This window comes from Dermacentor albipictus, chromosome 1, assembly GCF_038994185.2.
Source record: "Dermacentor albipictus isolate Rhodes 1998 colony chromosome 1, USDA_Dalb.pri_finalv2, whole genome shotgun sequence".
Taxonomy (NCBI): domain Eukaryota; kingdom Metazoa; phylum Arthropoda; class Arachnida; order Ixodida; family Ixodidae; genus Dermacentor; species Dermacentor albipictus.
Genome location: NC_091821.1, coordinates 222,184,331 through 222,205,725, shown reverse-complemented (window position 1 = coordinate 222,205,725; position 21,395 = coordinate 222,184,331). Strand labels below are relative to the sequence as shown.

Below are 21,395 nucleotides of genomic sequence, written 5' to 3'. Positions count from 1 at the left end.
CAAACGCGCTGACTTCCGTGAACTGAGCTCACATTGCCATCGAATAGCACATTTGTGCACGGAATGCGTAGGACGTTCCTATTTATTTAAAAAAGAGAGCAAACTGTCATTCCGCGGTGGCCTGACACTCAGCCGTATACACGCAGTCTCGGTTCCGGCACTTTCTTGGGGCTTTTTGTCTATGTTTCGCTTGCATTCCGCCTACTCTGTTAATATTGTTGCGCAAGTTAATAACTCCTTCTCTGCGTCTCTTGCACTGGTTTAAAAAGTCTATATTTCTGTACAATGAAGGTAAAGAAGCAAGTTAATGGGCGCTCTACATCACCAATTCTACGCATAAAACACCGCTTCTTCTTTTTTATTCGCTGTGAAAAACAAACAGTTAAGGAGTTAAGAGAGCTAGGCCACTGTGAGTGACAGTACGTTAGTACGATCATCAGGTTGCTTTAGATGTGATTATTTTTATCGCGCTTGCGCGGTTACGCGCACGACAGCGATGTGACAATGTCGTAATTATTTGAGGAGCTATTAATCATGTTGTTTTATTGCAGCTAATATGGAGCCATTGTATAGCATGAAGCTAAAATCTACACAAACTATAATAGCCGCCTTTCAACTAAGTGTTATGACGTCGTGCGTCTAGAGTCTGCCGTATATAATACCTTATGCTCATATAATACCTTATCACCGCTTTCATTCTGCAGCAGCGAAGTACAAAAGCCAAAGAATTAATTGCCAGGCCAAATGAATTCACCATGCATAGTGGCATCAGGACCACATATTAAATGAAGAGATCTGGTCACGTAGCCACTAAGCGAGAGTCATGCAATTATCAAACTTATCATAATGCAGTTATCGTAATATAAGGCGTACGGCGCGATATGATATGAGGAAATTCTTACGAATATTTTGTCGACTGCTGAATGATGTTCACGCCACCCCGTTCATGTTTCGCGGCATCAGAGATTGCGGAGTGATAAACACATCATGACAAGAAGTTAAAGCACGGCATTCACGCCTCGTTGCTACCACTTCATTTGTTTAACGCGAGGTAAAATGCTTCTTCGTGATGTACCCAAAACACGAAACTGTAAGAAAATTGACATGATCGTGGTGAGTGGAGGGTGCGAAAGTCGCACACCGTGCGCTCGACACGGGCGCTCACTGACCTTCCTACAGCGCCAAGACGACAGCGCAAGGCTGAACGCTTTTGTTCACCGCTAAAAAAAAAAAAAGGAAAAAAAAAGAAGATTCACTCGCCATCTCGGCTGTGCGAAATTCGATGTCCAGCGAAGCTGTTGAAAACCACCACTACAACTGCTAAATTGCTTTATTGCTTGAGAGTAATGGTATTATTGCTAATTTAGAGCAATGGTAGTAATGGGAGTAATGGTAATTTTGGCTGCAGCACGCCGCCGCTTGTCGTATTCACGCTGTTCCTTGGGAATCATAACTATATGTGCTGCCTGCCCATAGCGGTGCTGCAACAACAATGAATTCAGTTGCTAGGCTGGTTCTTTCATACATGAAAGGCTAGTGACATCACTCCCACGTCGCGAGCTGTCGTCACCGCGGCTGTTTCCGTAACAATAATCTTTACCGGGAACGCATGCGGAGAGCGCTACGTGCTCCGCATTGTTATGAGGAGCGTTTTATCAACAATGAGGTGGTTTGGATGCTTGTTTTGTGCTTGTTCCTTATTGAAACGAATGCTGCGCTGTATGTTGTATGCGTGATACTAAAGAATGTATGCACTTTTCGCTTCAATCACTGAAGGTTTTAATTGCTGAAGGTATATTTCTTTTTTCCTAGATGACGCGCCGCGAAAAATTGCGACCAACTAGAGGCTAACAGGTTCGCTGTAAAATTCAGAGCATCATTTACGAAGAAACGGTCCTGAAAGATATTTACGCCGTACGTACGCGCACATGTAAACAAGTAGTGCCTAACAGACAACGCGCGGCTCAGTCCACACTGTCCGTGGTTTAACCAGTGTCCGCCAGGCGGCGACTCTGCTCGATCTCACGGCCAATAGCTAATAGAAAGCCCCTATTGCTCACGCAAGCATTTTTTCGCCTCGTATATTTTGATAAACTAGGTGACTGGAAGGATTACAAGTTTTGTTGTTGGAAATAATTGGCATCATGGTAAATAAGCGCACTCCTTGTGAATCTGGTAAATATGAGCTGCTGTCAAGACTTTTTTTGTTTACAGATCCGCCCGTGTCGACGCGAATGAAGTGCTGCTAATTGTCAAGGGTAGCGTGAGGCAAACTGTTTCGCTGATATTGTCAAGACGTCACATTTATTTTGAAATCCTGGGACTGACGTGTACATCCTGTGAGCCGACCCGGGACCGGGCGTTTGTAGGGTGCCGCCGAATACGGTTTCTGTCAACTCAGGGCAATACTGTGTTCTTGCGTGCGTCGCTCGGTAGCCCCTTGTGTCTTGAACTCGCCTGCAGCGGCGCTAAAAGCTGACGGCTGACGCGGCCTTGTGGCTCTCTAAGCTCGAACCCGAGGTGGTCGGTACTCCTGTGAGACCCGAAGACCCCACAATCCTCCTACGTGTAGAAGGCATCGGGCCAGCAGAGCTCTCAGCACGAAAAATATGATGTTGGAAGCTGTGATTGTGTTGAATCATGGTGTGTGGTACGTGCGTTCCCGCACGGGAAGGATCGAGGGGAGGGGAGAGGGGCTGGGAAAAATTTGTGCGGAAAGACAGAAGAAGTGCTGGGACGTTTCCAGACTGTGTAATAACGCGAAAGGTGGGGTCCGTGCATGATTCCGCAGGATAGAAACTATAGGACGCTAGTTCCCTCTCTATGCGTTATAAGGGTTGACTATGCATATGCCTCAGTGTTGCCAACCAATTCTTCAAAAGGACTCTACGCGAAGGCCAAAATGCCCTACATTACACTACGCGGATTACTCCGACATCCTGCGTTTTCCCCTATGTACGCACTAATTTTGCGCTCGAGGAGGTAAATACAATTTGTTTACGTGAGAAGGATGTGAACAGATAACGGAGCGCCCATGTCTTCGACCAAAACTGTAAGGCAATTGTAGTAAGACGCAACTTTTCTAAATGACCTTCATTTAGAAACGCTGAGCTTCAACCTGCTTAGCTAAGCAGTCCCGTATGGCCTAAATTAATTTTTTTAACAAGCAGCTGCAACGCCGCTGCGATAAGTCATTTAAACAATAGCTTTCGTTGGCTCCTCTCCTGACTTCCCGGTTTGTCAATTTCTGGCCGTTTATGGCGAACTTGAGACACTATAGATGTCACTATAGTTGCCACTAGAAATATTCGATTGACTGTTTGGAACCCGGCCTTGTCTCCAGTTCAGAATGCCAGATGCTCCAACCCTTAGACCACGGACGCATGCCTGAAAAGGCAAAATGATCTCGTGCAAGCCAACGCTCAAAAAGCTTGGCGCCTTAGGCGCGTCGCTTAGCAACACTAAGAAATAATGAGCCCGCGCATCTTCGAGCTGACGATGAAGAAAGAAGTTGCGGGGCACATTCGTCTCCGAGATTCGATGCGCGTCTCTCATCGTACTGAGGCGCTGTGGTGCGTTTCTGTGACGTCAAGCACGTCGTGTCTCGTGACTGCGCAGGTTTTCATGCTGAACAAAAGTATCGCTATTCCTGCAAGACCCACCATCATTGCGTGAGCTGCGAGTATGTCACTGAATCGGTAGCGCGTCTTTTTGTAGTTGTGCGCAAGCTATCGCTTAGAAAGATATCAACCTAAGGTTGGTTCTGCTGACACTTTTGTGGTAGTTGCAGCATAAGAATTAGAACGAATAATTGTTTATTGTAACAAAGGACAGATCCTAATAAGTGGTTTATTAACACTTTCATCCTAAAATTGAGCTGTCTCATACAGCTCTAGTGCACATGGGCGACGAAAGCGACAAATGTGTTTGAATTCCGTTAAAACAGCATCAAGTGTCTCTGTCCAGTATATTTCTTTCGATGCAGTTCAATATGCAATTCTTCAAAGTTCATATTTACGCAGCTCCGGACAGTCTCTGGCTGACATCGTTACGAGGACGACGATCAGGCTGAGAGCTCGAAGTCTATTCCGCTTTTTTTTTTTCTTGAGATCAGTCATACTAAAGAGAATATCCTTTCCATTTCTGCGCTTCATTGTGGTAAAGATAATATGAGCTGGGCCAACGCCGAGCTAGTCTTGAATTCCTGCACGCCATATTATATGTTTCTCTCTCCAATGTCTGCCCAGAATGACGCGGTGGATGTTTTTCCATAGTGACTTTCTCGTGGTCAGTAAATTAGGAAGGCAGAGTTCACCACTACTGTGCAATTCTTCCTGACTCAGGCAGCACGTGAGCATAACGCTCTTGAAGTGTCAGCAGCACTGGCAGCTCCACTGTGGCCTCCACACTGAGTGCAGTTGCTGGCGCTACGAAGCTGACCTCGTGAAAAACGGGCCAGAGACCTGACATCTTTTCTTGACCTCGGGAACAGCTGTCTGATAAAACATCCGACAGCGAACTCGGAGGTCTTGTAATTCAGTTTGCTTGCCTTGCTTCAATGCATGCATATATGCAACGCTTGCAGCCTTCGCCCAAGTAGACATCTAAGCGCAGCAAAAGTTGTGGGTCCATGGGGTCAATGCCACTAATTTGTGTTGCACCGGATTGCACGAAATTCTGCGACATGATCCGGAGACGCTCTCTCTTTCTGTTTGGCGCTCTGCTGTGAGAATCTGACGGCGATGAAAAAAAGTGCATTTAGCCTGTTGATGAATTTTAGAACACATCTCATGAAGCTTGAATAATCCTCGGTGATGCAGTTCATGTCGTTCAGGATTTTCTCGGCCACGACTACGCGATCATTGATGACTTCTTCCTGGAAAAGAAATATCTGCGTATACCGTTCTAATACACACTCAACGCGTTTGTGAAGGACGATCCTTGGAGTCGCATAAGTATGCATAATTCTTATTTTCTCCGTTTGACTGAAAAGAGGCCAGATGAGCTTGTTGCTTGCTGAATGAATGAATTCAGGGGTTTTACGTGCCAAAACCACGATTTGATTATGAGGCCCATCGTATAGTCGGGAAATCCGGATTAATTTTGACCACCAGGTTATCTTTACCGTGCTCCCAATATACAGGACACGGGCGTTTTTGCATTTCGCTCCCCATCGAAATGCGGCCGCCGCACCAGCGATTTAATCCCACGACTTCGTGCTTCGTGCAGCGCAGCACTATAGCCGCTAAGCCACCGCAACGGGTTTGTTGCTCTCTGCCATAGCTGAAGTAACTGGTAATATTCCGCAGAAAATATTCAATGTACCTTAGTAACTTCATTACTAACATTGATTTAGTAATGAGTAACATTGAGTAACATTGATTTTCTCAGCACAGCTGCGAGCTGGTCAGTCTCTGTCTTCGCCAAAACATTTTTTTATCGCTTTCCATTTTTTGCTGTGTTACTGCACTTGCTTTGCGATGGTCGTGTCCGGAAACCACTCCTGTAGGAGTTCTGTTATAGGTGGTCGGTTGCTGTAGATAACCTACAGAAGTGCAATCCTATGGTTGGCAACATTGTTACAGAATTACCCTACATATTGTCCAAAACGTCTTGGACGGCTCTAGGGACCCTGCCATGCATTACAACGGCTGAAAATGCATTGCAGTAGGGTAATTATCCTACGGTTGGCAACACTGATATGCCTGGGATTTATTATGAGCCACACGTAAACCAGTGATTCTGGACGAATTCATAAACTCCATGCCTGTGAATACTGTAGTCAGTGAAGACAAAGAGCAGACAGCTTGTGTAGAACAGCGGCAGAGAAATCAATTTCCCGGCGGTAAAGGGCCTCAAGAACGCGAGTCCCTTCTCGCTTTGCTGCGGCTTGATCAAGAACATTTACAATGGAACTTACTTTTATAGCGAACAAATGGACAGTTCATCAGACCTTGTAGCCTAAATTATGGCGAGAGAATGGTGTTTAACACGATGGCCATTTATCGGAAGTCGGAAGTTTTGTGCTTTCATGCTCTCTCTCTCTCTGTCTCTTGTGTGTAGGCCAAGCGCTAATTTGGTATCGGATGGCTGCACGCTTCGTTCCATCAAGTGCGCGTTTATTGTATCTGAGACTTCTTGCCACAAATGTCACAAGCACACATAGGTGTGTTAATGCCTGCCGGAAGTCCCACTGGTAACCCTGCCCTTGAAGCATTGAAGAACAGTAGACATACGATACTACCCTGTGGAACTCATTTATTCACGCTGTATGCGTCACTCGATCTGCCCATCATATAACAAAGTTGGGACATCTTATTCTAATATGAGCAAAATTTTCCGGTCACTTTAAAAACGCAGCTGTCAGAGTGACGGGGCGGAAGAAGTGAAGTAACATGAATGACTTTTAGGGCTATAGCAAGGGAACCACATTAGCAATCCCCCAAAGAACATTTGCTTCCTCATCCGCTTTGTCGAAAATATGGCGGAGAGCGCATTTATTTACAGGGCCTAGGTTGTTCAAGGAGCAAGAGAATATTTTTTCCAAACCGGTCGCTCTATGCACTTACCTTGTCTTCTGGAGAGAATGTTGCAGTTCTAAATATTACGGACTATTCAGCTGGGTATGAAGTAAATGACAAGCACTTCCAAGTTGCCGATGTACGTACACACAATGTTCATTTATTCGAGTTCGTTCGCGCTTCTCCTTCGTGGTCTCCCGTTCAGAGAAGATAGAGCTGGTGCAACGCTTCTGAGATGTGTACGTTCTACTAGTGAACAGGTAAGCGCATTTGGTTAGTCTTCAGATTTCGAGTAGTCATATTAACAGGGTGAGTGACGTGTAGAAGTCACGACATCGATTCCGCCCTAGCTTTTGCATACCGCGGACAGACTGGCGGTTTGCTTTTCGGCTGTCTTAGTAATCTTCAAACATTCCGGTACAAAGAAAGCGCCGTCTGCTCGCCGTCTGATAGTTCATAGGTGTCCATATTATATATACGCCAACACAGCAGTGGCAGCCTGCGATTGTTGGCGTGGCAAGATAGTAGCTACTGCGGGCGTGATGATGATGATTTCCTCCCAGAATACCACAAACCCACTGTGGAGGATAAGGAGAAAATCGGGTGATATTGCGAGAACAAAAGATAAATGAAAATGCAGGAGAAACGGATCATAAATAAAATAATGTAATGCCTAATATACAGCATAGTCAGTCTTGTAAAAAAATAACGTTTAAGAAATGAAAAAGAAAACGCTAACGGAAAGCGAAGGAGTGTGGTGGATGGTGTCTCGGATATGTTCAACTAAATTTTTAGAGTTTACGTATTTTGTAATTTGAATTTTATAATTTATGATCAAGAAATAAATCTAGCGCATATGACAGATAAAGGTTAGAATAGGAAGCGAATAGCAAAGTAGCATTCTTCTTTCGCAAATGTTTTAATATGCGGCTCGGCAAACGTTCCTAGGATGTAGCCTATGTGTCGATTACCCAAGTGAGGGTACAACGGCGTACTACATAGACTTAACCCAAGATTATGAAGCGGAATCTCCAAAAGTCGTTGTGCACACTGTATATACGGAACTTAATTTTATACATGTGACAATTAATTTATGTGTAACTGTGACTTTCCGTGGGTTTGTGTGATTATATGTTAGTGAGTGTGGATTCGGACACTACATCGAAAACGTGCCGTGTATACAATGCTTCGTTTTTTTTTATATGTTATCGTCCTGGTGGAATTGTGCCCTGATTGTGACTCAGTGTTCGTATTATCGTCTCTTGTCGAAATAAACTTTTTCTAAACACACCCAAAAGTCTTTTTTGTTAAGCGTGAAATCGCCGGCAGGATAGAAAAAAAAGTGATCAATAGATTGCAAATGTACCGCAGAGGTGTTAACCACCAGACCATATCTGTGCAACTAAATATTAAGCGATAGGATACGACATCGGGGAGGGGGGGGGGCGAACTTGCTGATGACGCTTCAAATTTCAATTAAATCCTGGGGTTTTACGTGCCAAGCACACGATCTCATTATGAGGCACGCCGTATTGGGGTACTCCACATTAATTTCGACCACCTGCGATTCTTTAACGTGCACCAAATGCACGCTAACGGGCGTTCTTGCATTTTGCGCACATCGATATACGGCCGCCGCGGCCGGGACTTGATTCCGCGACCTCGTGCTTAGCAGCGCAACGCCAACGCCACTAAGCCACCGTGGCGGCCAAGAGCAGACAACCATCAATATATATATATATATATATATATATATATATATATATATATATATATATATATATATATATATATATATATATATATATATATATATATATATACCAGAAAAAAAGCAGTTCTGGGTCCGGGTAAATATGCACAGTGAAGTAGACGCGCGTATGAAGCGGATTATTGATCTGTCGGCCGGGGTCCGGCCTTCATCAGAATCTGATGAAGGTCGGACCCCGGCCGAAACGTCAATAATCCGCTTCATACGCGCGTCTACTTCACTATATACAGTAAAAGCTCGTTAATTCGAACCGCAAGGGGAATCCGCTTCAGTTCGAGTTAACGAAAGTTCGAACTAACGAAAGTGAAGGAGAGCAACAGTACACTGCGATTTGGAAGCAGTAGGGCATGTCAGAAAGTGATGGCGTTTGCCGCGGGCACACGCCATCTTCAAGTCGAAGCTCTGGGTCCGACTGTACCCCCCCACCGATGTCCACCGAAACGAACGTTAGCCGAGGCTTAACACCATCACAATGAATCGCGATGGCCGATGCCTCATAATCTGAAAACAGAGGTGCACAACCGATGAAGACTGCCGAGACAAAGACGCTGAACATGTGAAGGTGGCGAAGGGCCTGATTCGTTGGTTCTTGATTGCAAGCGCAGCTGCGACGTACTTGATTCGCTGTGTTTTGGCGCTTGCCGTGCCATCTCCACACAACATTAGCAGCTGTACAAGATTTGTAAAGCCTCCGAGATTCGCAACGGGCAAGAAGTCTCGGAGGTTACGTAGAACGGAGAGGCGGCAGCCGCCGCTGGCTTCTGGCTGAGCCCGCGCAGGTTAGATTTTTTTCCGATTTTGCCTTTTCTCGCCGTTCTCTCCGTTTCGGAGGCAATACAGCCTTGAGTGTAGGCAGTAGGCGTGTTTCTCTGGCCGTGTGCCAGGCGAGCGTAGTTCGAATTAACGAGCTTTCACTGTATATATATATATATATATATATATATATATATATATATATATATATATATATATATATATATATATATATATATATATACTCCGTGACTAACTTGTGGCGGGTAAACTTCGCTTCGAATTGTCGGATAGGGCACAACCGTTTGCGATAAGACTAACGCCGGTGATGCGAGGCCACGAAGGACTGTTTTCGAGTTTTATGTCTCAGCCCATTTAACCTCAATGTGACCTTAAAAAATGACGCTTAGCGATGCCGAGTTCATGAAGCCCGCACGTCCTGATTTTTTCTTTTCTTTTTTTCAGATAGAGACAGAAAGCTTAGAGATGATATTTAACGGCTGTGCTGAGATGAAAAAGAGTCGCTTGTGTTGACACATATGTTGCAAGAGTATATTCAGTGTGTTTAGGACTATATAGGTGGGCATGAATAAGGGCTATACACTGGTGCCTAGCGTCATTCAACGACAATCAGATAAACCAAGCTATCTCGCGGTCTACTTTGTTTAGCCTTGTTAAGATAGGATGTTTGCGTGGTCCGGCTGATTGGAATAAATTTTGCTGACGTTTTTATGCGCACATTCATGTAACTCCGAAGACGAAACAGAATGGCTTGCGCGGAGGGCACTGAACGCTTTTGTGCTCCACAGAGGGAGAATACACTGCATTTAGATTTTCAGAGACCCAAGTGTGGGTCTTTTATTGCTCCAGAAGAAACATGCCAGCACATAGCGCAGTGCTCTTGAAAACAACCTAGCTGGTCAACGGCCGCTCTGCCAGCATCTACCAGACAGCGTTAAGCACTGGAGCCAGGCAACACGCATCGCAAGTCTTTAGCCAGAGCCCCGATTCTGGCACATTTCCCTTCGCGCCCTGCGCTCGCGACTTTCACCGTCGTCATTACAGCAGTGGTCGTCGGCCGAATAGCGAGGCGTATCTGGCAAGCGCGCACTGGCGCAGTCGGAGGAGGGGGCTCGTCCTTCGTTGCCTTCTTCAAGATGTGTACCTTCCGATTCGGGAGCGTGAACCGAGCGCTGGGAACAAAAAGTCCGGCCACCCGTGCACTTGCCATGTTTAAGTGTTGGGAGGGAAGCGATAGCTTGGCGGAATCAGCGTGGGTGGGCCGGCAGCCGCGCGCGTAACACGAGACTCAAGCCCCAGGCGCGACGCGGCATTCGGACGCCCGCCCGCCCACTTCGGGTCCCCGGCGCGCGGCCCTGTCGTCATCGGCGCGCCACGGGTCTTCCGTGTGGCCGGAGCCAAACAACGGCTCGGTGCAAGAAAAACGCACCAGGGATGCGCGGATCGTCTGCGCTGCACATGCCGCCCTCGACTGCGGTTATGGTCGGCCGTAAACGGTCGCAGCGGGCTGCCGCTGCCGACGGCGGCGCTTGGCTGTGCCAACACGGGTTCCTTCCTCCTCCGGCGGGTCCCTTCTTGTCATTTTGCTCCGAGGTTTTTTACGTCCCGAAAGAAGCGAAAACGATCGGTAGCATCGGATGAGAGGACACGTGTTTATCTTCGCCGCGAGCACACGGCACGACTTCTATAGCATCGTGCGCGAGAGACCGCGCATGGCCTCGCCGACTGGAGTCTCCGCTTCCCACCCTTCTCTTCTGCCGCTCTTGAGTAGGGGCCGCTGCTGTCGTGTTCAAGCTTTCTCTGGCCATGTTGCAGAAGCAATAAATGCTCCGCGCCTTTCCTGCACTGCTTTCTGCAACTTTTCCTGGCCCTCGCTTTCTTTTTCTCTGCCACTGCGGTGCATAAACCACACCGACGTAGGAGAGTGCTCCGCAACGTCCGCAAACGTTGATGTAGCATCCTTTAACAGTTGCATGTTCACGTTTTCTTTTTACCACCGGCTGCTGTTACGGAGGGTGTTTTACTGCTAAATGTACGCAGTGCTTTATTGTAGTTATTAAGGGAGCAGCGAAAATAAAAAAAGGGGCGATTTTTTTTTTTCGTTTGACAGGCCAGTAGCTACTATGGCTCATTCACCTTACTAACTTCTTACTAAAATTTCAGGCTGCAAGTCCAGTACCTTTTAGGTACCGCAGCAGCGCCTTCATAGCTGATCGCGCTGATGTTCGGGAGGCCAGTTTCCAAGGATTTTGTTTTCTGCCATCGGGCGCTTGTACAGTTTGTCTAGGGTGGCTCAGAGGATTGCTCTTTGCGGGACTTTCTGACAAATTGTGACTACACTGTGTGACGTAGGATTGCACGGTGACACTGCGTAACACTTGTAACGCCTTTGTGGGCTGCGGGACAGTGCCCACAAAAAGTCTGTGCGTGCGTGCGTGTTTGTGTGTGTAGTTCTCTATTTTTTTTGTCATTCTCTCTCTCACCTATCGCATCCCCTTGCCCCTCCTCCAGTACAGGGTAGCCGACCGGAGATAATCTCTGGTTAACCTCCCTGTCTTTCCTTTGCTTTTTTCTCTCTCTGTCTCTCTTCAGGCTGCAAGGCAGGTTAAGAAGCTCACTGCGTGAAGTGACTTGTACCACGGCTTTGTCGTCGCCGCTTCGTGCAGTTAGTTTCTTGAAGCCATGCACAAAATAACACAAAGGAAGATGATTAATCGTAAGAGATATAACTGGCAACAAATGTGAACATTAATCAGCGTATATGTTGAACCGTTAGACTATAATAAACTGGACTCATCCACTTTCGGTAATATGACATGATAAGAGTTTTCTAGCACTATGTCTAAGATAATTTCGATTAAAACAGCGCAAAAAAATAAGAAACGGCAGACCAGACAAAGAAAGATACATACACAGCGCTGACATACAGCTAAAATTTATTTATCGTCACAACGCAATATACGTGCTTGCGCAATCTACCGAAAAACGAAGGGCTGATAGAAAGAGAAAAGAAATGAACATGAAGGTTGAAAGGTCAAAAAACACCCTAGAGTATAATATGACTGTACAGAGCATACGCACGGCCGAAAGCAAACAAGGAACTTAATCACTGTGTTAGACAGAGTAACCGAAGGCTTGCTAACACACAGGTCACCTAATGTGGCCATTTTCAAGGCCTCAATAATTTCTCGTCTCAGCTGGACCCTGTGATGAGTAACAACCTTACAACGCTGAAACTCGGGCATGCAGCCGCATTGGCAGCAATGAATGCCAAGGTGACCAGGGGCTCTATAAAGTAAAACTATTCCAATTTGTTTTTATTCCAATCTCCTGGCGTCAAATTTATGTAACCACCGACGCAAGCATCGGACGGTAACCCGCAGCGTTGTATGAAAAGCCCAATCAAACGTGCTCCTCGTTTATAGGAGGTCACTTTTTTTTTCTTTCAAAGCGAACATCATTGCCTACATTGAGCAGTTTTTCTTATAGAATGGGCTGAAAGGAGGCGAGGAGCACGCTCAAGTGGAGAGGGGTGCGATAGGGCCGAGACGGCACAGTGAAAGTAGACAACCGTATGAAGAGGGTGGTGCCAGCGTCTTCGATTGATCCATTTCCTCATACTGAGCTTGCCGTGGCTGGTCGAAAATCGCGGAGACGGGCAACCGAACATTAAAAATGCCACCAGAACGGATCCTCAGCATAGAAGAGTTGGCAAAGTGATGTCGTATACGTGCCGAAAGGGCTCGATGACGTTATACTGCCACGGAAAAATCTTTATTATACGCAAATAAATCCATGCTCCCCGGCACATCATATCAGATGGGGTGGTTTTGCGGTTTTCGTGACGTCACGTGAGAGACAGGCGAAGTGGGGAGGGGGAGGAATTTTTTGATCACTCATGGAGGAGTTATTGCAGAATTGGAATAGAAAAGTTTGGAATAGCTTTACGTTATAGCGCGATATGTCGCTGAGGTGCGCTATAGGCATGTTCTTTTAACCGCTCATCAAGACAGCGGCTAGATTGGCCGATATAATGCTTACCGCACGGGAGGGAGAGGGAATACACCACCCCTGCAGCACAAGTGACAAAACGATCGCGATGCCTCGTCTTGCAGGCCCTTGTTGCCTTGGCAGTGGGGCTAGCGACCCTACACAGCCTACACAATTTGGCCAGGGGCGGCGAAAAGCCTCGTAATCATATCGTAATTTTTGGCGCATAAAACCTAAAAATACAATGTTTTCAGCCTTCTTTTCTCTTACGCACAGTTGTTGACTGCAGCGGCATTGCCTATAACAACGTTGCCAAGCAAACCGGGTGCTCTTTTGGTCGACCTCCCTGCCTTTCCTGTCCTTGCTTTCTCTCCCTCCCCCGACTTACAAACCTATATTGAAGATGTAACAGCTCCATTCACATCATAAGTTGGTCAACCTGACATCTGTTTTGTACACCCGCCCCTTATGTAATCCCTCAACAGCGGGGTCTATGAGAAAATAACGAAAAAGTGACACTCCTTTGTATTGTACGTTTGTATTTTATCACCGTTCTTGTATGCATTGTGTAGTGTATGAGTATTTATATCCTACTTAGAAAAGTATGAAGTTGTGAGTTCATCTTCACACTCTAGCTATGACACGCATTTCGTGCAATTTCAGCAAAAATAACTATAGTGTTTTTTTAAATGAATATTGTAACAGCCACAGACTGTGAATTGGGAGCTATAGGGTGGTTTAAAAATAGACTGCAATTGTTTTAAAAGTAGAAAACAACGTTTACTTCTTATAAATCACACATAATTTTCAAGCATGAACATCCTTCTATTTTTCTACATAGTTGCCATTTCGGTCGATTCATGCAGTTTTCTAGGCGCTGGCGCAATTTTCCTATGCCCATGTCATACCAGCCCGTCGACATGTCGTTGAGGAAGCGTTGAATTAACCTAATTTTTCACATCGTCACCGTCGCTGAAGCATCTTCCGGCCAAATGTTCTTTAAACTTAGGAAACTAGTGGTATTCACTGGGTGCCAAATCCGGATTATAGGGTAGATGGGTAATGATCTCTTATGCAAACTGTTCCAGGAAAGCGACGGTTTGGCGGGCGACATTGCGGCGAGCGTTATTGTGGAGAGGGCTTACGCCTTTGCTCAATATTACTATTCACAGCGGTTCTGAATCGCCCGTTTAAGTTGTTCTTGCGTACATCTTCTGATATTCTAACTTTTCAATCAAACTCCTACGAGTGGCACTACGAGAAACCTGAGGAATCAAAATGCCGCGATCATCGAGAGTGATCCTCCGATCTTGAGGCATGATTTGTTCAGTTTTTGCAAGTGTCTCGTCGGAAATTGACGGTCTATCGTTTCTTTTATTCGTCGTGAATTACAGTGCGTACAGCTTTCCCCACCCTACACTACTTGCGGACGTTTCTGACATCCATGCACGACTCTCCATACGCTTCCATCAAATGGCGATGAATTTCAAGAGGTTGAACAGTTTTTTGCGTATAAAACCGAAATAACTGCGCGCTATTGCACCTGGCGGTAGAGATAAGCTGGGGTTTCATTATAAACGGCTACCGAGCCATGACTGAGACTTCCAGGGGGCTGAGCGATGACTTGTTTGGAAGAATGGGAAGCAAGGAACACAGCAGTCTGGCCAACAGCCAAGCGAACAGTTTCCCTGCTACCCCAGCGCTTTGGATACCGTACTTTTGGGGTTACCCTAATGTCGGTGCTATCAGTAAGAGGAAGGACAATGTACAATGACGAGACTGAGCGTAAGCTCATGCCAAAGTTGTCTTGCAACACGTTTTGCAGTTGACACGGAGGACAACGATTTTATTTGCCCGCACCGACTACCTCATGGTATTCAGAAGTGCTCAAGTGCTTGGAACACGACAGCTACTGGTAATCGGTGACTCCTCGATAACTACGCTTGCGAACGAGTTAAACGCGTTGCTTGTTGTTGGGAATTCTAGAGTTGTGACATTGTTTCTTGGAAAACCAGGAAGGCTCATTTAGCTTGAGGAATGGAACGAGAAATGGCATGAGCAATATGCGCAACTAAATAATCTAGGCTTCTGACTGTTGAATATAATATAAAGTGTGGGAATGCTAGTTCAGAAATGTTATCTGTGCACAGGAATACGGGTATGTCCTCGTCTAGGGCACGTATATCACTGGCAAGTACGAAACATTAAACAGCGAAGATTGATGGAGTCGAGGATCTGACGATATCTCGTCTTGTCGAAAAGAATTACGAAGGAAAAAGAAAAGAGACTCCCACAAAGATGAAGAATTCTTTTAGTAAATAATTTCATCTTGGTCGGCGTCTTTTTTGTTTTGCATTAAGCAGACGCCAACAGGTAACACACTACCGCGATGAACTTGTTCCTTACCACGGCATTGAGTCCATTTTTTTATTGCTAACAACGTAAATTTGTTTTTGTTTTTTACATATACCTTGTTTGTACGGTATAGGGATAATCTTTGCTTGATTTCGAAGGTGTCTGCAAGTGTATAGCTCACTAAGGAGCGTACGTTAGATCTTGCTTTTTCGTAGTAAAGAGCAGTCCGTTTCTCTAATGCCCTTCATTGTACAGGTGAAGGCTGGCACATAGTATTCGATGAGAATCTTTGTTTAGCTAGTTAGTTCGTATTTAACAATAAGTTTAAAACATGCAACGGTACGCGGAAGGACATAAATGCACATAGAATTGACGCGCACATGCAAGCACCACTTACCGGCAGTTTTGTTACCAAATTAGTTAATTAAATTCTGGGGTATTACATGGCAAGACCCAATCTGATTATGAGGCACGCTATAGCGGGGAACTCCAGATTAATTTTGACCACCGTGTCCCTAAATCTAAGTAAACGAACGTTCTCGCATTTAGCCCCGTCGAAATGTGGTCGCCGCGGCCGCGGTCTAACTTGCGACCTCGAGCTCAGCAGCGCAACGCCATAGCCACTCGGCTACCACGCGGTTGCTGTTTTGCTGCCAGACTAGTCTGGGAGGAGCTGCTTGTTGCAGATGGATCTAGCCTTGCAAAAGATGCTGACAATTGCTCTGCCCGGGCGCTTCTGATCAAATGCGGTTGGGTCTGAAGGGGGTCACATTACATTTGGTAACATAACAGCAGCCAGTTACACAAAGAACAGTGACGCGGAGCGCAACAGGCCACGCGTCCTTCATTCTACATCCGTCAACCCAAACGGCTAACCATTAACACTCAGAGTGTGTGACAGGGACAAGCTTCAGGAGGAGGCGAAGCACCTCTCGCCGAAATATTCAGTGTCCTTGTGGAAACAAAATGTCACTTGCGCTTGAGTGCAGGGCCATTTATGCGCAGCAATCCACGTATTAATACTTTACGTTTAGCGGTAAACTTCAGGACACTCTAAAAAATAATGGTTGATGTCAACAAATAGCTTGATAATGCGCACAAATTGACGACGCGCTATATCCTGTCTAGCAACGTCACGCTAGAGTTTGCGCTTACTCTGTGCTCATGCAATAAAGGAGGGCGGCTTCAATTTTGTCAAGTCTGTCACATTCTATCTGGTAACATAACAGCACCCGTAACTCTTTCACGGCTGGTGTGGTGGAGACCACAATGAACGGAAGTGAGACCAGTCTGCTCTTTTATATGAAATGCAGCCCACATGACAGAAAGAAAGTCGCAGTTTCGCCCGAAAGGCGACGCATCGATTGCGATAGCAAATTAGTGGACAGCTATACGAAGTAAGGAGTATAGTTTTATCGGCCGTGTAAACTTCTAAACATAGGCATACTAACTAAAAGAACAAACATGGCGTCACGCACGCACAAGCAAACATAAACACATCTCACTCGATGACCGCGGAAACTCGCTGTCAGAACGCTGAATTGAGGAAGCGTGGCAGCAGCGGGGAGCGAATTGACCTGCGTGCTGCGTCTCGCATAAACGCAAACTAAGCCGCGAAAACACAGCGCGCGGCAGACTCTGTCCCGGTCGCACATGGCTTTCAATATACAGCGGCCCAGGCGGGCGTGCGCGGCCGCCCGTACCGCGCGGAGTAGAACGCGCCCCCGCATTACCCTCCCCCCAGAGCTTTACGCGCAACGCAAGACGGCGCGCTTCCTCTCCGCTTTCCTCCCTTGCGTGCGCAAGATTGAGCCACGATCTCCAGCTCACCCTCGCACGCTTTCGCTCGCACATACAGCATACGGCACGCGGCGGCGATTTTATCGTGTTGGACTTTATACGGAATCTCACGGCGCCGGCGACGGCAGAAATGCGCCCGGGTTGTCCATATAATTGCTATCGCAATAAAGAAAAATCCGAAGATGGCAACACAATGACGTCGGTATTAAACGGACATTGCATCAATGAGTCCTTATTGGTATGTGCTAGTATCAGCAAGTTGTAGCCGACAAACGGACGAGCCTGATACAACCAACAGTGAAGCTAGCTCCGAGGAAGATGGAATAATATATTTATGGGAAGAAGGCTGGAATGAAATGGCGAGAACCAACGTCACACAGCAAAAAACCCGAAGTGATAGTTTGGAGGATCATTATATGGTTCCTTCTGGCTCGTCTGTTTGTCGGTTTGTCGTCTGTTTGTTTGACTTGCTAATAAAAACATATATTGATTCATCTTCACTGCTATATTGCCCCTTTACCACTGACGTCAACATGCTACCGCTCTTATAGTTATTCTGCCATGTTGACAGCATTGCTCATAAATAACAGTTTCGTCTGGGAACAAGACACTTCTAATCACTGTTTTTGTGGATTAAGTGAATAACATAAATGTTGTTCGTGGTTCATCGCAACTTTTACGCAATATGTATAATTCGTTTCTGTTCTTGCAGTGTATTACATGTGTTGTGTGTTTTGGCTGTTCAATATATCTGACTTTATATATGCGTACGTGTACTGAACTGATGGACAAAACTTTGCGATTCATGCCAAGTGACTGTTGGACTGTATATTTTTTATTCATCCAGTGCTCTAATGAGTGGCATATTATGTGTCGTTATTCTCCCTTTTTATGCAAATTTGTTTCCTTTGCCAAGTCACAAGGAGTAGCCGGTGCCACCATAAAGGCGCCAACCTCTCCTAATAAACACTTCAATAATAATAAAAAAAGTGAATGCACCTCCACGGCATCCTCATCCTGTAGACCCAATTTATAATTTTATGTATTATTGAAGCTACTTATATGTATATGTATACTAAGGTTGTTCCGGCGGAAATGTGAAGCGCTGACAGAAATAAAAGTACAAAATAAAGGCCCGTCTGCTAAAGTAGAACATGGGCCACCTCAATTCCAAGTCGCACTCAAATGATTGCAGTACCATTAAATTGGATACTTGCTAGTGCCACGTGATAACGTTTGCGCCGCATGTGTCTAATGCTGAACGCCGACGACAACTGCAGCACGTAGTAGCAAGGGACTGGCGTCGCGGGTATGGTGGGTGTGTCCAGAACATTGCAAGTGGAATGAACGCATGCAAGGCGCGTTTGGGCCAGTAAGCAGACTGTCGTAGGTGTTAACGCAAACCGCCGGTGTATCGACAGCAGTCTGAAAACTGTCAAAAATGAGCCGACCGCATTTGTAGTTAGTGCCGCTGCAAAGCACTTGAAGTTTAGAGGGACTGCTGGTTACTTTATCACGCAGAAATGCGAAGAACCCAAATGTTTTCTGCTGTTTATTTCTTTTCCTTTTTTTTGTCAGGAAAAGGCGCAACGCAAGTGCATAGCGCAAGAACTATATTTACTCAAGATAGGCATAAATGCAGCGAGTTGCATCGGAATTCAAATATCTGCAGTTTTCTTACAGCACGCGACTAATAAAAATCTAGCGTTAAACCCACGCAAGGCGCTGTCTGCGCCCGCATAAAGGTATCTAAGCGCCAGTGCACTCACTTGCGCGGTGTTGTGTAGGCAGAATGCGTATACAGCTCGGCGCTTGCACTTCTTGCCTACATGGCTTCTCGAGTTCCCAGCATTTCAGTAAGAAAAATTCGGCCTTACGGCGCGTCAAAATTTTAGTACCAGCGTTCTTGGAATTCGTAACTTTATATCCGGTAACCTACTTGCGTCGGCATAGCGCGAAAAGAAGGAAATAACGTGACTGCAACTCTGAAAGTTCTGCGCGAGCTCGAGCAAACTGCATTGTTACTCCTATATTGCCCGTGTGGCGTCCTGTGCCTATCTTAACGTTCTTGAGTGTTCAGACTCTTCATGTTGCACATGCGCGTATGGCTGACTTCTTAAAGTGCACACGGGATACTGTGATTTCTAAATGCGCTTGGCAAGCTGCTAAACTTGATAAACTACATGCGATACGCTACGCGTGGATTCGATGAACATGTGAAATACCTGAAGGAAGGTCTGGGCATAAAAATGAAGCGCAACGTAAACAGTTGCGCCTTCTCAACTGATGCAGCGTCGGCTTCTTTGCAGAATTTGACACAAGAAAACGCGGCGGACAAAAAGGCTTTCGAAACATTGAGCGGCTACTACAAACAACGTGAGTACAAAGTACAAAGTACCTTACAATGCGAAGGTCTAGAGGTATGTGGACTTTTTTTTTTATTGAAGTGCATGTTGGCACCTTTATGTGGACTGTATGTGAAAGTTATAATAATATATGAGGTTTTACGTGCCAAAACCACTTTCTGATTATGAGGCACGCCGTAGTGGGGGACTCCGGAAATTTTGACCACCTGGGGTTCTTTAACGTGCACCTAAATCTAAGTACACGGGTGTTTTCGCATTTCGCCCCCACCGAAATGCGGCCGCCGTGGCCAGGATTCGATCCCGCGACCTCGTGCTCAGCAGCCTAACACCATAGCCACTGAGCAACCACGGCGGGTAGTATGTGAAAGTTCAATATATATATATATATATATATATATATATATATATATATATATATGCTACGTTTGCATTCCGTTTCGCAAATTCATTACGCAATACCCAGTGCATCAAAAGTTACATTACACATAAAAGACGCCACGGCCAATTGCCTGTACTGCCACCATCTTTTACACATGCTAGAACCATCCATGAGGATGTGATGAAAGTACAGTCCAGCCTACGACTCTCAGTGGTATGCTCTCCGTGCCATTTTCAGCCGCTTAGAGGACACACCATTTTTCGAGGAGGATAAGTTCCTGAGATCTTGGCTTGAGACTTCTAGTATGTATAGTTGGTCACCAAATCTCTAATGCGCTTCTTGAAGACAACCGGACTACCACTTGTGACTATATGCGTGAGTGAATAATCATGGGCGGGTGCATGCACACTGCCTATCCTTCTTGCTTCTTGTTTTTCTTTTCCCCTTCCATACGTGTAGATTAGCAAACGGGGCGTGACATTGGTTAACCTCCCTGCCTTTGCTTCTTATCTCTCCCTCTCTTTCTATGCGACATTCTACGAAGAAGTGAGCAAAGGTGGCTTCTTGCCTTGCTCCGAAAGTTTTGCCACAGTGATGGCCAAATAACTCTTCCTGTACGTGAAGCTTCCGAAAGTCGATCACGACAAAGGGCAGGCTGTCTCTTGCGTCGAGCACGTCTTCGCACTTGGACCCCTGTGCCACGTCGGCTTAAGATGTCGGTTAGACGGGGTCTTAGATACGGGGCACAGGCTGTTCCCCGTAGCGCCCGTGTTATGTCTTCCACTGTCCTTGGTCTCCTGTACGCTGCCACCACGCTCCATTACGGTGTCTCCCATAGTCCCTACGTTGGTCTGGGACGTTAAGCCCATTGATTCACTCATTGCATGAATGAATGAACTTCAACACTGCTAGATGATACCATTTCCCAGAGAATAGTTTTTGACACGGACCACAAGCGACGGTTACTGAGGGGAAAATAAATGCAGAAAAATAGGTAAGAAACACTTCCAATAGAGGAACATGTTGTAAATATATGATGCAGCAAGACCCGATCAAGGAGAACTCTCACGAGGGGAATTTTTCTTCGTGGTAACTTTCATTTCCCCGCGACTCCTCGGAACAAGCATCACTCCCCGAGCCGTTCACGCGAACAGAGAGGTATACGCGCGGCCAGAAGACGGCTCGCCGAACGCCCCAGCCGGAGCGGCTTCGAGGGCAGGGTTCGAGTTCCGAGGGGCTCCATCTCAATCCTCGTTCCGTCGTCGTCGCCGCGCGTGTGTGTCATGTCCTCCGGACCTGCTTTAAGAAACGAGCTCCGTAATTAACGAACCGCGGATGATTGCTCACAGTCCGCTGAGAGCGCGATATATCACCACGTGCCAACTCCGTTTTGCCTCCGAGGCCGCGCTCATTCGGGCCCCGAAGACACATGGCCTCTT

At 46.2% G+C, this 21,395-nt stretch overlaps 1 protein-coding gene across 8 annotated transcripts in view; it reads right to left on the bottom strand.

The window, feature by feature from the left end:
- Positions 1-21,395, bottom strand: part of LOC135919898 (uncharacterized) — a 392,168-nt gene that overhangs the window by 270,437 nt on the left and 100,336 nt on the right. The window lies entirely within an intron of this gene.